At 40.8% G+C, this 17,370-nt stretch overlaps 1 long non-coding RNA gene across 1 annotated transcript; it reads right to left on the bottom strand.

The window, feature by feature from the left end:
* Positions 1-7,312: 7,312 nt before the first annotated feature.
* LOC104090914 (uncharacterized) lies at positions 7,313-11,977 on the bottom strand. Its single transcript, XR_685019.4, has 2 exons — positions 11,465-11,977; positions 7,313-7,805 (listed from the first exon to the last, which is right to left on the bottom strand). It is a non-coding gene; the product is annotated as an uncharacterized lncRNA (long non-coding RNA).
* Positions 11,978-17,370: the final 5,393 nt, after the last annotated feature.

Here is a 17,370-nt window from a genome sequence, read left to right as displayed (position 1 = left end):
GCCTAACCTCGATAGAGTAGTGACGAGGTCAGGTCAGGACCCTACTGGAATAAAAAGGAAATGAGGCAGAAAATATAATAATACAATGAAATGACAAAGAAATGAACAATGAGAAATTACAGAAAGGTAGCAGCACAACAAATAGAGGTAAACAACAAGAGCGCTCCCGAGGTACCGCCTCGTAGCCCCAAATGTAAATACACAACAGGGGGATCTCCCGAGGTACCGCCCCGTAGTCTCAAAAGTAAATATGCAACAAGGGATCTCCTTAGGTACTGCCTCATAGTCTCAAAAGTAAATATGCAACAGGGGATCTCCTGAGGTACTGTCTCGTAGTCCCAAAAGTAAATACACGACAGAGGGAGCTCCCGAGGTACCGCCTCGTAGTCCCAAAAGTAAATACATGACAGGGGAGATCCCGAGGTACCGCCTCGTAGTCCCAAAAGTCTCATAAACTATGGAACAACGAATTTACAGCAAGGAATCATACAGTTAAAGACTGAATACAAGATCACAGAAGCAAGTAATTCAACTAAGTATGTTGCACAAATTGCAAGTAAGAGTCAAGGCACGTAGACATGCGACATTAGGGTAAACATGGTGACTACACATACTAGAACAACTCAATTTAGGATTTAAAATAAAACTACTTAGCAAGAACCGGATTTTTCAATATTTAACCCGAGTACGCACTCGTCACCTCGCGTACGCGGGCTTCACGTATTTCAGATATCGTAACAGTACCAAAACCTAAGGAGAGTTTCCCCCACACAAGGTTAGACAAGTCCATTATCTCAAATCTCGCTCAATCAGTTGATATAAATGCCTTTCCCTCGACTTTCCAACTCCGAACGGCCCAAATCTAGCCAAAAGCAATTACATACTATAAATACAACTACAAAAAATTAAATTAAATAATGAAACTACGACTTTAGCAAGAAATTAGCAAATCACCCCAAAAAGTCGACCAGACCCACATCTCGGAATCGGATAAAAGTAACAAAATACGAACACATATTCGACCACGAGTCCAACCATACCAATTTTACCAAAATCCGACATCAACTCGACCTTCAAATCCTCAAATCTTATTTTCAAATCCCTAGGCTCAAATCCTCGAATTTCACTTCATAAACACGTAATCTAGTCAAAATACTCAATGATAATTCAATATTATTGACTAACAATGAACACAAGTGATTAACTCAAGTTTTTCCGTAAATTCCCGCTCAAACATTGCCTCAACTAGTGTTTGAAAGGTCCAAAAATGTCGGACCTCTTCTGTTTTGTAGCCTGACCAACGTTTCCGCTTCTGTGGATTACTTAACCGCATCTGTGGTCTCGCAGATACGAGGTCCTCCCCGCTTCTGCGAACAAGAGGTCCGCTTCTGCGGCCTCGCTTTTGCTGTCAACACTGCCATTTCTGCTGAACCAGCTTCCCACTTCACTCTGCATCTGTGGCACCTGGCTCGCACATGCGGGCTCGCATATGCGGAAAGCTTCTCGTACCTGCGACACAGCCCCAGGCCAAGCCCCAAATCCACTTATGCGCCTTGCCATTCACCCCTACGGCAGCGCACCTGCGAGAATAGTTCTGCAGGTGCGATTACACCAGAAGGCAAAAAATCCTAGCTTTGTTCTAAGTCCGATTTCGATCCGTTAACCATCCGAAACTCACCCGAAGCCCCCGGGACCTCAACCAAATACACCAACAAGTCCTAAAATACTATACAAACTTAGTCGAGCCTTTAAATCACATTAAACAATGCTAAAAATACGAATTACACATCGATTCAAGCCTAATAAATTTTAAAACTTTAAACTTCTATATCCGACACCGAAACCTATCAAACCAAGTCCGATTGACCTCAAATTTTGCACACAAGTCATAATTGACATTACGGACTTATTCTAACTTTCGGAATCGGAATCTGACCCCGATATCAAAAAGTCAACTCCCGGTCAAACTTTCCAAAAATCATCCAATTTTTCACATTTCGCCAATTAACGCCGAAATGACCCACGAACCTCCAAATCAACATCCAGACACGCTCCTAAGACTAAAATCACCCTACGGAGCTATCAGAACTGTTGAAACTCTATTCCGAGGTCGTCTTCACACGGTTCAAACTACGGTCAATTCCTAGAACATAAGCTCCCAATTTAGGGACTATGTGTCCCATTTTACTCCGAAGCCAAAAACAAATCCTCCCGGCAAGTCACGTAACCACAAAATGAAATAGAGGGAGTAATAAATAGGGGTTCAGGGCAAATACTCTCAAAATGACTGGCCGGGTCGTTACATCCTCCCCCTCTTAAAACAAACGTTTGTCCTTGAACGAGTATAGAGACATACCTGAAGTAGTGAAAAGATGAGGATAACGGCTGTGCATATCCTGCTCGGTCTCCCAAGTCGCCTCCTCCACCGGATGACCCCTCCACTGAACCTTCACTGAAGCGATGTTCTTTGACCTTAAATTTCGAACCTGCCAATCCAAAATGGCCATCGGCTCCTCGACATAAGATAGATCCTTGTCCAACTGGACTGAGCTGGAGTTTAACACATGAGACGGATCACCGTGATACTTCCGGAGCATGGAAAAATAGAATACTGGATGAACTGCAGAGAGACTATTTGGTAGTGCAAGTCTGTAAGCCACCTCTCCAAATCTCTCAAGAATATCATAAGGCCTGATATACCTAGGGCTCAACTTGCCCTTATTTCCGAACCTCATAACACCCTTCATGGGCGAAACCCAGAGCAAGACCTGCTACCCAACCATGAATGCAACGTCGCGAACCTTCCGATCCGCATAACTCTTTTTCTGGGACTGGGCTATACGAAGTCGATCCTGAATAAATTTAACCTTTTCCAAAGCATCCTGAACCAAATCTGTACCCAATAGTCTAGCCTCACCTAGCTCAAACCAACCCACTGGAGACCGCTTTCGCCTACCATACAAAGCCTCATGTGGTGCCATCTAAATGCTCGACTGGTAACTGTTATTGTAGGAAAACTCCGCAAGTGGCAAGAATTGATCCCAAGCACCCCCAAAATCCATCACACATGCACAAAGCATATCCTCCAATCTCTGAATAGTGCGCTCGGACTGTCCGTCCGTCTGAGGGTGAAATGATGTACTCAACTCGTCCCGATTACCCAACTCACGTTGTACGGCTCTCCAGAATCGCGATGTAAACTGCGTACCCCAGTCAGAGATGATAGATACCGGTACGCCATGAAGCCTGATAATCTCGGGAATGTAAACTTGAGCCAGCTGCTCTGAAGAGTAAGTAGTAACCACAGGAATAAAATGAGCGGACTAGGTCAATCTATCCACAATCACCCAAAATGCAACGAACTTTCTCTGAGTCCGTTGGAGCCTAACAATGAAATCCATAGTGATCCGCTCCATTTCCACTCTGGAATCTCTAGCTTCTGAAGCAATCCCCCTGGTCGATGATGCTCATACTTCACTTGCTGACAATTTAGGCAACAAGCTACGTATTCCACTATGTCATTCTTCATCTGCCTCCACCAATAGTACAGCCTCAAGTCCTGATACATCTTCGCGGCACCTGGATGAATGGAGTACCACGAACTGTGAGCCTCCTGAAGAATCAACTCATGTAATCTATCTACATTACACACATAGCCTGCCCTGCATCCGTAATACATCGTCACCTCCAATAGTGACTTCATTGGCATCGCCGTGCTGAACCGTGCCTTTAAGGACAAGTAGATGGGGGTCATTATATTGATGCTCTCTGATACGATCATAAAGAGAAGACTGAGAAACCACACAAGTCAAAACTCTACTCGGCTCAGAAACATCTAATCTGACAAACTGGTTGGCCAAGGCATGAACATCCAAGGCTAAAGGCCTCTCTGCTACTGGTAGATATGCTAAACTGCCCAAACTCTCTTCCTTGCGACTCAAAGCATCGGCCACCACATTGGCCTTACCGAGATGATAGAGGATGGTGATGTCATAATCCTTAAGCAGCTCCAACCATCTCCGATGCCTCAAGTTAAGATCCTTCTACTTAAAGAGATGTTGTAGACTCCGGTGATCGGTGAAAACCTCACAAGGGACACCATAAAAATAGTGCCGCCAGATCTTCAAGGCATGAACAATAGCTGCTAACTTGAGGTCGTGGACAGGATAGTTCTTCTCACGCACCTTCAGTTGTCTAGACGCGTAGGCAATCACCCTACCATCCTGCATCAACACCACACCGAGACCAATGTACGATGCATCACAATATACTTTATAGGACCCCTAACCAGTAGGCAACACCAACACTAGGGCTGTAGTCAAAGCAATCTTGAGCTTTTGAAAACTCTCCTCACAATGCTCGGTCCACCTGAGCGGAGCACTCTTCTGGGTCTATCTGGTCATAGGTGCTACAATAGACGAGAAATCCTCTATGAATCAACGGTAGTACCCCGCCAAGCCAATAAAACTCCGGATCTCCGTAGCTGAGGATGGTCTGGGCCAACTCTGCACTGCTTCAATCTTCTTCGGATCTACCTTGATCCCCTCACTTGATACTACATGACCCAAACATGCCACTGACTCTAGCCAGAATTCACACTTCAAATATTTTGCATATAACTTCTTTTCTCTCAAGGTTTGAAGCACAGTCCTCAGGTGCTGCTCATGATCCTCCCGACTCCAGGAGTACACCAGAATGTCGTCAATAAACACAATGACGAAAGAGTCAAGATAGTGTTGAAATACACTGTTCATCAAGTGCATGAATGCTGCTGGGGTGTTGGTCAGCCCAAAAGACATCACAAGGAACTCGTAATGACCATACCAAGTCTTGAAAGCAGTCTTCGGGATATCTGGCTCCCGAATCTTTAACTGATGATAGCCTGAATGCAAGTCGATCTTAGAGAACACTCTGACACCCTGAAGCTGATCAAATAGGTCATCAATACATGGAAATGGATACATGTTCTTCACTGTAACCTTGTTTAACTAGCGATAATCAATACACATCTGCATAGAGCCATCCTTCTTCTTTACAAACAAGATAGGAGCACCCCAAGGCGACACACTGGGCTGAATGAAGCCCTTATCGAGCAACTCTTGCAACTGTTCATTTAATTCTTTCAACTCTGTTGGAGCCATACGATATGGTGGAATAGAAATGGGTTGTGTCCCCAATAATAAAATCAAGGCCAAAGTCAATATCCCTATCGGGTGGCATGCCCGGAAGATCCGTCAGGAATACATCTAAATAGTCCCTCACTACCGGAATAGACTCGACGGTAGGAGTATCAACACTAACATCCCTCACATAAGCCAGATATGCATCACACCCTTTCTCAACCATTCGTTGAGCCTTAAGAAATGAGACAACCCTGCTAGGAACATGATTTAAGGTACCCCTCCACTCTACCCGCGATAGACATGGCATAGCCAATATCATCATCTTGGCGTGATAATCAAGGATAGCTTGATAGGGCAACAACCAGTCCATGCCGAAAAAATAACATCGAAATCCACCATACTGAGCAGTAATAAATCGGCTCTATTCTCAAAACCACTAAGAACAATCAAACACAATTGATACACACGGTCAACAACAATAAAATCACCCACTAGTGTTAGATACATAGACAGGTGAACTCAGAGAATCACTGGATACACCCAAATACGGAGCAATATAAGATGACACATAGGAATAAATGGAGCCTGGATCAAATAAGACTGATGCATCTCTTTGACAGACCGGAATAATACATGTGATGAAAGAATCGGATGCAACTGCCTCCGTCCTAGCAAGAAGGGCATAGTATATGGCCTGGACTCCCCCTCTAGGGCGACCTCTACCTGCTCGACCTCCACCTCTAGCTGGCAGTGCAGGTGGAGTGGTAGATGGTGTTGTAATCATAGCATGAGGACCTAGTGGAGCACGCAGTGCCTGGGAAATCTATGGAGGTGCACCCTTGTTGAGTCTGGGGAAATCCCTCAGCACATGACGAGTGTCACCATACTCAAAACAAGCTCTCGGAGGACATGACTGTTGCGACTGGCTCGGGCCCGATCGACTGGATTGACCACTGAAAGCACCACGTACAGGAGGTACACTAGACACTGGCGATGCATAATAGGGATCCTAGGGCCTAGGATTGTCCAGAGCACCACTGGCAGCTCGAAGTGCTGAATGAACAAGGCGACCCATATAACCCCTGCCCTGACGAGCTGCAGCTGGGGCACGAGTACCACCATAAGTGCCAGACTCTCGAGACCTCTTGGCCTCTCTCTCCTCTCTCTCCCGAGTCAGCATACCCTCCAACCTCCTAGCAATCCCCACTACCTACTGGTACGCAATATCAATCTCCAACTCTCGAGCCATGCTAAATCTGATACTGGGGTTGAGCCCCTCAATAAATCGACGAACCCTCTCCCGGACAGTAGCAACCAAGGCAGTGCATGCCTAGCCAAATTATTGAATCAGACCGCATACTCTGACACGGTCATAGAACCCTGGTGCAACTGCTCAAACTCTGCGCGCCATGCATCTCTGAGACTTTGGGGAACATACTCCCTCAAGAGCATATCTGAGAACTGAGTCCTAGTGAGTGAAGCTGCCTCGGCCAGACTACCCAACCCATATGCTCTCCACCAATGATAAGCCATTCCTCTAAGATGGAACATAGTGAAAGAAACCCCACTAGTCTCCGCAACACCCATAGTACGAAGGATACGGTGGCACTCCTCAAGGAAACCCTGGAGATCCTCTGACACCAAGCCACTGAAAGTAGGCGGGTGGTACTTCTTATACCTCTCGAGCCTGAGCTGCTTCACCTCAGAAACTATTACTCTAACCTCGGGCTGATCTGGAGCTACAGGCTGCATCAGTATGATCTCTAGAACCTGGTCGACCTGGACCCGCTGCTCTGGGGTACCGGCGACAGGAATCTGTGTTCCTCCCCCGGCCTGAGATGTAGCAAGAGCAAGTAGTATCAATCCTGCCTGAGCCAAGGTACTGAACATGCTCAGAAATCCGGCTAGAGTCTCCTAGAGGGCTGGTGTAGTAACAGGCATCTCAAGTGCCTGCCCTCCAACTGGAGCTACTGGTGGCTCCTCTGTAGCAGCCCGTACGGGTGCTCTGACTGCACCACATGGATGTCCTCGGCCTCTACCCCGCCCCCGGTCTCTCACGGCTCTAGCAAGGGGCGCGGGTGTGTGGTCATCTGATCAAGTTGTACGTGTCCTCACCATTTGTGAAAGAATAGAAAGACAGAAATTTAGAATCCGAAGACAAAATCTCGCACGATAAGGAATCAAAGAAGTGAAGTTTTTCCTAACAGTTTCATAGCCTCCCAAAGATAAGTACAAACGTCTCCGTACCAATCCGCGAGACTCTACTAAACCTACTTGTGACTCATAACACCTATGAACCTAGTGCTCTGATACCAACATATCACGACCCCAATTCCCCTCCGTCGAATATCGTGATGGCACCTAGTCTCTAAGACTAGGTAAGCCTAACAATTTGCGGAATAACTGAATATACAACTGAATTCAAATTCTCGACATATGAAATATAAATAAAAATTATGATTTAAATAACTACAACTCCCAAAACCCGATAGAAATAAGTCACAAGCTTTTAAGAGAAAAATACTAAGTGTCTCTATACATTAGAGTCCAAAGAGAATAAGGAGAAGAACAAAATAAGGATAGATGGGGACTCCGGGGTCTGCGGTTGCTGGCATATGTACCTTGAAGTCTCCACGTACAGTCTAGCTCACTGGTATATGGTCTGGTAAGCAGTACCTGGATCTGCACAACGGTACCTAGTAAGTGTCAAGCCTAACCTCGGTAGAGTAGTGACGAGGTCAGGTCAGGGCCCTAGGCAGAAAATATAATAATACAATAAAATGATTGAGAAATGAATAATGAGAAATTACAGAAAGGTAGCAGCACAACAAATAGAGGTAAACAATAGGGGCGCTCCCAAGGTATAACCTCGTAGCCCCAAATGCATATACACAACAGGGAAATCTCCCGAGGTACCACCTCGTAGTCCCAAAAGTAAATATGCAACAGAGGATCTCCCGATGTACCGCATCGTAGTCCCAAAAGTAAATATGCAACATGGGATCTCCCGAGGTACCGCCTCAGAGTACCAAAAGTAAATATACGAAAGGGGGAGCTCCTGAGATATTGCCTTGTAGTCCCAAAAGTAAATACACGATAGGGGAGCTCCCGAGGCACCCCCTCGTAGTCCCAAAAGTAAATACACAACTCATAACCTATGAAACAATGAATTTACAGCAAGGAATCATACAGCTAAAGACTGAATACAAGATCACGGAAGCAAGTAATTCAACTAAGCATGTTGCACAAATTGCAAGTAAGAGTTAAGGCACATAGACATGCTACATTACGCTAAACATGGTGACTATACAGACTAGAACGACTCAGTTAAGGATTTAAAAGAAAACTACCCAACAAGAACCATATTTTTCAACATTTAACCCGAGTACGCACTCGTTACCTCACGTACGCGGGCTTTCCGTATTTCAGATATCGTAACAATACCAAAACCTAATGGGAGTTTCCCCTACACAAGGTTAGACAAGTCACTTACCTCAAATATCGCTCAATCAGTCGATAAGAATGCCTTTCCCTCGACTTTGCGACTCCGACCAAATCTAGCCAAAACCAAGTACATACTATAAATACAACTACAAGAAAATAATTGAAGTAATGAAACTACGACTTTAGCAAGAAATTAGGACATCACCCCCAAAAGGTCGACCCGGACCCACGTCTCAGAATCGGGTAAAAGTCATAAAATACGAACACCCATTCGACCACGAGTCCAACCATACCAATTTTACCAAAATCCGACATTAACTCGACCTTCAAATCCTCAAATCTTATTTTCAAATTCCTAGGCTCAAATCCTCGAATTGCATCTCAAAAACACATAATCTAGTCAAAATACTCAATGATAATTTAATATTATTGACTAACAATGAACACAAGTGACTTACCTCAAGTTTTCCCATGAATTCTCGCTCAAATATCGCCTCAACCCATGTTTGAAAGGTCCAAAAATGACAAAAATGTCGAACCCCTTCTGTTTTGTAGCTTGACCAGTGTTTCCGCTTCAACAGAGTACTTAACCGCATCTGCTGTCTCGCAGATGCGAGGTCCTCCCCGTTTTTGTGGCTTTTTCCGCTTCTGCGGACAAGAGGTCCGCTTCTGCGGCCTCGCTTTTGCGGTCGACACTGCCGTTTCTGCGGAACCAGCTGCCCCCTTCACTCCGCATCTGCGGCCTCTGGCTCGCACTTGTGAGCTCGCAGGTGGTGAAGCGTGCGAGCTCGCAGATGCGAAAAGCTTCACGCACCTGCGACGCAGCCCCAGGCCAAGCCCCAAATACGCTTCTGTGCCTTGCCATTCGCACCTGCGGTAGCGCACCTGCGAAAATAGTTCTGCATGTGCGATTGCACTAGAAGGCAAAAAATCTCAGCTTTGTTCTAAGTCCGATTTCGATCCGTTAACCATCCGAAACTCACCCGAGGCCCCCGGGACCTCAACCAAATACACCGACAAGTCCTAAAATCATACTAACTTAGTCGAGCCTTTAAATCACATCAAACAACGCTAAAAATATGAATTACACATCGATTCTAGCCTAATATATTTTAAAACTTCAAACTTCTACATCCGACGCCGAAACCTATCAAACCAAGTCCGATTGACCTTAAAATTTGCACACAAATCATTATTGGCATTATGGACCTACTCCAACTTCCGAAATCAGAATCTGACCCCGATATCAAAAAGTCAACTCCCGGTCAAACTTTCCAAAAATCATCCAATTTTCCAACTTTCGCCAATTAACGCCGAAATAACCTACGAACCTCTAAATCAACATCCGGACATGCTTCTAAGACCAAAATACCTTACAGAGCTATCGAAACTGTCAAAACTCTATTCCGAGGTCGTCTTCATATAGTTCAAACTACGGTTAATTCCTAGAACTTAAACTCTCAATTTAGGGACTATGTGTTCCATTTCACTCCGAAACCAAAAATAAATTCCCCGACTAATCACGTAACCACAAAATGAAATAGAGAGAGCAATAAATAGGGGTTCGGGGCTAATACTCTCAAAACGACCGACCGGATCGTTACAAGCACTCAATTGGCATCTCATAGTTCACATTAATAATCATATCTGAATTTTACATAATAACCAATTGTATAACATTAACCACTTCTAACTTCATACTCTTCCTATTCAAAATGTACCCATTCTACGAATGTGCAACATGAGCTTTGTCACTATTGGAAAAAAAAATACATTTTCAAACTTTGTCACATCCAACAAGTTCAACGACCCACTAACCAGAAGAAAATTATGAAATTCACACACCTATTGCACGTATCTACTTATGCTTCATAGGTACCCAAGATTCAACAAAATAAAAAGATAAATCACAAGGATTCATGTCTCAGGTAAAGTGATACAAAAAATATCTATAGTTCATATAGCATAGTTGAACAGGGGTGAAACCATGATATTTTATTGATGAAGAAGGAGAAATTAATGACTAAACAGAAGAAAATGGGTACCTAGAAATGGATATAAAATAAAAGTAAATAGATACATCAAGGAACAAGATAATGAAGCTCAACAACTCAATTGAAATAACAGCAAGCACAACAGTAATTGTCTACCAGCTTTCAAACACTTGTTTCCCATAAAATCAGAAGACTTTTGATACTCTAAAAGACCCCAAAAAGTGAATTGAACACCGACTGATCTCTTTCCACTTAAGACATGTTAAGTATCTTTTCGATCTTCCTCCTAAATATCGATCAGAATCCTTTTATCCCTCTTTTCTTTTTCCCAGAAAATTTCTCTAAGAGTTTTTGCTTCCAGCTCAATTAAATTCTTCTAGAACCTCCCCCATTTTATTTTTTTACCTCTCATTGTTATCTTTTTTTTTTTTACTTTAAACCTGCCTGACCTCATAAAATTAGGCCTAGATCTATTACCTCCTTTATCAGACCTTATACCTAGTCAGTCCACCTTTCTAAATTCAATGCAGAACTAACCAAATCCTAGAAGACCCATTTATCAATTAAATGAAACAGAAAACCAACTAAGGAACTGATTTAGTATTCTAAAGAATGGACGATGACCTAAACAATAAGATCAAAAGAAACAGGACTAATCATGAAATTCGAACCATTCAACATGCTCAATAATAATTAATCATGTGACTAACATCAATTGTATTCAATCAATCGATCAAGAAATCTAAATACTCTTAGCATGTCGTGGCTACAACTAATCATGCTTAAAAACTAATATGAAACAAAATAGATAATAAGTCATGCCTTTTAAGCTAGGTAGAGATACAAGAAAGAAACAAATAATAATACAAATAAAAGCCAAAAGAAATAAAGGGAGAAATGTACCCATCGGAGTTCAAACGGATCGGCCAAAAGGATTTCCGGCAGGCCGAAGGGATTGTTACACTAACACTGGCCGAAATTTCCTTATGCAAGCCAGTGTTACATGTAACAATACCTCTAGCAAGCCGGAGGAATTTGGAAGGGGTCTAGCCGGATTTTGGGGGTCATGAAATAGTTTGGGACTAACACAAATCGATAGTTCTCATCGAGACTAGTCGATTGGTGTAGGTTTCATCACCAATTGGGCCGTGATTGAAAAAGAATCGAGAAAGAGGCAGATTGGATAGGTTCTCAATTTTTAGATCTGCTATTGAAGGAGTTCTGTGTGTTTTTAGAGGAAACTAATATCAGAATATGGATGGGGAGAGGATAGGGAGTGTATGGTGATAAATTAGGGATGTCTGGAGGTTTCCTGTGGCGGCGGAGGGCGACGAAAATGATTTTCGGCCACCCCGGATTCCAAATTGGGGCGAAGAGAATTGGGGTGGCTTCAAAGGTGATTAATTTTGTTTTAATGTGGTAAATTGGCGATACAACATAGTTTTGGAATGAAACTACGCCGTTTGAAACTCTTAGGGACTCGGGTGTGGATTGGGTGATGGGCCAGACGGGTATAGGGTTTCAAATTGGGCCATCAGACTGGCCAGGCCCAGTTTACTAGAGCAGAAGTGGCCCCTTTCCTTTTCCTTTCCTTTGCACAATTAAACTCCTTTTAATTCTAAATCCAATTAAATTCTCCTTTTTGCACAATTGTCCTAATCACATAATGATCTAATGATCAACCATTAAAATTAAAATTAACCTACTATGCTAATTAATTATGCAACTAACAAATCCTAAAAATTGCAAAATGAATTATGATTAATCCTTTTTTATGATTTTTGTATTTTTAATGCAATCAAAATGCGGTTAGTGCTAAAAATACAACTAAAGTCCTAAAGTACAATAAATAAATAACAACAAATATTTTTTATTATTTAAAGTGTTCCTAATTATGCGAAAAATGCAAATAAATACAATAAAATGTAGGGGAAAAACACATGTGGACAAAATTTAAGAAATATTTTCAAAAACCTAGCAACAATAGGTATTTTACTAACATAGCAGCTAAATAAATACATATCTTATCAGAAAGCTATAAACATGGATCAATAATCACGTTTAAGAAAATATCCAAAGAATTTCATTCCTAAAAAAGTGCCCAAAGTGATTCAGTTTTCTAAGAATGAGCAATAGTGCTAAAAATAAGCAAATATGACTGGAAACTTATTGGGAGGATTATTTCATTCCAAAAATAACTCCTTCCTCCCGGTCGGCATAGTATACCCTTTTTTGAGCGAAAATCTTATCACAAAAAGAATTTAATTCAATAAAAAAGTTATTTAATATTATTTAAAGTATATTATATTTTGAATTTTATTTACCGTATATTTATACATAAGGAATAACAATGGTATACATAAGCATGTAAATATTAAATTTGTTACTATTTATACAATTAATGTATATTGAATAATAAATAATAGATACCTCATATATATAAAAATATATATTCTATATGTCAAATATACATAAAATATATTCAGATTTTGTTAAATATAGATAAATTATGCATTAAATATATAATACATACACAGAATATGTACAAAATTATATATATACACACACATATCAAATATATACTATATAAATTAAAAGATATGCGTGTATTTTGTATATTTGTTTGAGAGAATAACAAAAATGTGATTTTAAGAGCAACTATTTATTTGAAGAAATATTACATAGACAAACGGTAAGTTTAGAAAGTTCAAATTAATGATGAGAGAGAATTGTGGATAGATTAATATGGCACAAAATTAATCCCTTAAATTGTAGGTTAGTGTTTAAATGTTTAAGAAATTGATAGCTATTAAATAAGGTAAGGAATCTTTAAAACTACTATAACTGTAAATTGAATGTGCTTTTTTTTGGAATAAACAAAAGTACTACTCTTTGTATAAAAAATATTTAATAAGAGTCCTACCATGTAAAAATCTCTAAAATAAAATAAATGTACACAAACAAATAAAGAGAAATTCTTACAATTCTATAAAAGTAAAAAATGATAAAAAGACCATTTTGAAGTATTTTAGGAGTAATTTCCATTGAGGCAAAAATTATGTACTCACAAGTATAAGTATGTGTGAGTCCAAAGGTTACTTTTTAATCGGGATCTTGGGCTTGAAGGAACACTATGATCATTTCTTCCTCATCCATCGGCGGTTTGACTCTCGCCGCTTGTTGTCTCCATTTTTTGGCGTATTAACGAAAACTTTCCATGGACTTCTTCTTCAAATTTGGAATAGAATTCTTATTGGGTGCAATATCCATATTGTACTGAAACTGGCGGACAAAGTCTCGAGCCAGGTCATCCCACACGTGCCAGTGCGAGTTTTATTGGTCCATATACCATTCTGAAGCAATCCCAAAGAGACTCTCACTGAAATATGTCATCAACAACTCTTCTTTACCACTGGTGCCCCTCAACTGGTTACAGTATCTATTAAACTTTGGTCACGTAGATCTTCTATTTCGCCGGAATTCGTTGATTGCTCCGTACGAATTTACAATGGAAAAACTCCTGTTCGTTGTAAGATTATTGAAGGAAAGGTTGGTCATAAATTTGGAGAGTTTACTTCTACACGGAAATGAAGACCTTCGATAACAAATATAGGACTGGGAAGAAAAAAAGGGAAAAACTAAAGTCTAAGCGCATATGGCACGAAAAGGAAATCCTATTTCGGTAAGACTTGATCTGAATCGTAGTTCAGATTTAAGTTGGTTTAGTGAGGGCGAAAGGTCACCACGCGCACCGTACTTCTCAAATTTAGGAGTTTTAAATTCGGTAGGTAGATGCACATGTGGGAACATGCACAAATCAGAGTAAAAAACACTTTTCTGGCCATTTAGGCCTTGCATGTTCTTCACGCTCTGTTCTAAACTTTTTATCTTTCAAGCCATTTCCTCTTGCTCAACATTCTTAGAAGGTCTCTCCACTTCAACTGAAAAGTTATACTGAGGGGTTTGGTTGAATGAATCGGGTGTAGCATTGGTGATCTCGAGCGAAAAATAAGAACCCTATGGAGTGAAAGTTGGTGGCTCAGTGTATGATCTTGGTATGTTTGGTTGTAGGATGGTGAAGGTGGGAGCCGCAGAAATGACCACTAGTTCTACTCTTGGTACCGATGCTTGGGGACGAGCAGCATAAGGCATTTTAGTAACACTGTTGGGTGTGGGACCGTACCCATAAGGGATGAACGGGTTTGGCATGGGGACACTTGTAATCCTGGATGTCCTAGGAACCATTTCTGGGAACCCACGGATAACAAAAGGGGTTTTTTCCATTCACCCACACATCCCATATTTCTATCATGCGGACTCGAAGTAGTCTATTCTCTTCGGTTGTGGCTGATTCTGGCGGAATGTATGGTGTTAGACTATCTTCTAGGTTGACAAAAGGCAAGTTGCTTTTATAGGCCATTGGTGCACTTCTCTTTGAACGGGTGAAATATGGATGAGAGGCCACATTACCACAAACTAACCACCAAAAAAGTAAACTTTTTTGACACATACAACAAACTCGTTAGTTTAGAGCAATTAAAAGATAAGAAAATCACACGTAAAGATGCAATGCACCTAGCAGTTAAAACGCTTCTATCATTTGTTCGAACGGTTGCATGCCTCATTCCGGCTTCAGTTATTATTTCACTTCTTTCATATCCCTCTTTTCTTTACCTTTCTAACAACCTCTCTTTTGGTTTTATTACTCTCTGTTTTTTATTCTTTGTTTTGCTTTTCTTACTCGGGTTTTATTCATGGTTTAGATCGGATCCTTCGGGGATTGCCTATGTATCATGACGCCGCATGAAGCACACCATTACATAATTCAGGAAAATGAATGCAAAAATAAAAGAAGACTATTTTTAGGTTTTTAATATTTTCATTAAACAAAATCTTTTTGGGTTTATCATTACATGACTCGAAAACGGCATCAAAACAGAATTCAAACTGAAAATACATTGAAAAGAACATAGCAGACTCAAAGTGGGAAATAAACAACAGACTCGACAATCATAAAGTTGATACAAGGAAAAAACAAATTGTCACGACCCAAAAATCACACTTGTCGTGATGACGCCTATATCAATACTAGGAAAGCCAACAACATCAATAACCCATATTTTTTTTAAATACTGAAAACATAATAATTAAGTTTAAGAGAAAATCCCACAAATACTGGATATAAATACATTCCCAAATCCTGGTGTCACTGAGACATGAGTATCTAAATTATAACAATTTCTGACTGCTAAAAACACTGTCTAAAAATTTAGAACAGTACAAAAACAGAAAGAGAAGAGGGTCAAGGTCTGTGGACGTCAAGAAGCTACCTCGATAATCTCCAACAGATAAAAATTTGAGAACTAGCAATCATCGTATACGGAAGTACCTGGGTCTGCACACGAGGTGTAGTATGAGTACAACCAACTCAGCAAGTAATAATACTAAATAAATAACTGAAAGTAGTGACTAGCTTCTCAGCTAAGTCCAATTACAATAATTTCCAATATAAGAAAGTAGGCATGCTTGCAAGTTCAACAATTAAGGCCCAAACAGTAATTTCATATCAGGTTGACTGAAACAGGAGATAATATCTTTCAGAAATTTTCCAGAACAGGGATATATGACAATTGTAGTACAAATCATAGAGATAATATCATCTTAGAGAAATTGTCACTCAGTCATCCCACTCACTCAACACTCGCACTCAGTAGGTACTTGCGCTCATTTGGAGGGGGGGAGATGTACAGACTCCGGAGGGGCTCCTTCAGCCCAAGCGCTATAATCTGCACGGACAACTCATGTGCTAGTATAATATCTGTATCCGCACGGATAACTTGCGTGCTATAGTATAATATCTCACAACCAGGCCCTCGGCCTCACTCAGTCATAAATCTTTCCAGTCTCTCGGGCTCTCAATAATCATGAAAATTAGCCCAAACAACAATGATATGATGCATCAATAATGAACAATAGAGACTGAGATAAAATAAATAAGTAAATTGTGACTGAGTACAAAACTATAATTTAGCAGATAATTCAATATGTACACGACCTATGTGGGTCCCTATGGTGCCAATACATAATCTAAACATGATTTATGGTTCAATTTATCCACTACATGGAGAATGTACAGATAACAACAAATTATTCAATTACATAGTTCCATAAAATTTGACCACGTCACAATTCCTACGGTGCACGCCCACAAGTCCGTCACCTAGCATGTGCGTCACCTCAACACCGATCATATAACACATAATCTGGGGTTTCATACCCTCAAGACCAAATTTAGAACTTTTACTTACCTCAAACCGTATAATTCTTTATTCTGTTATGCCTTTGCCTCGCGAATCGGCCTTTGAACACCTCAAATCTAGTCACAATTAATTCGATTCAATCAATTCAAATTATAGAAATTAATTCCATATGAAAATAAAATATTTTCCAACAAAATCCGAAATTACACTAAAAACTCGCTCGTGGGGCCCACATCTCAGAACCGGAGAAAAGTTACAAAATATGAACGTCCATCCAACCACGAGTCCAACCATACAAATTTTACCAAATTCCGACATCAACTCGACCCTCAAATCCTCAATTAAAGTCTTTGAAGATTTCTACCATTTTCAACCCAATCTTTACCCATTTGAACTCAACAATCTTTCTACAAACCTTATTGGTACGTGTATGTATAATAATATTTTCATACCCAAGAATCGTACTCTCAATCACCCATCTTTAGCCAAACTCGAAATTGAAGACTAGGGTTAGAACCTTACCTCTTAGGTAAAGATCTTGTGATATTT

Source organism: Nicotiana tomentosiformis, chromosome 6 (genome assembly GCF_000390325.3).
Source record: "Nicotiana tomentosiformis chromosome 6, ASM39032v3, whole genome shotgun sequence".
In the NCBI taxonomy this organism is placed as follows: Eukaryota; Viridiplantae; Streptophyta; class Magnoliopsida; order Solanales; family Solanaceae; genus Nicotiana; species Nicotiana tomentosiformis.
Note: the sequence above shows the minus strand (reverse complement) of the source record. Positions and strands in the feature narration are given on the sequence as shown.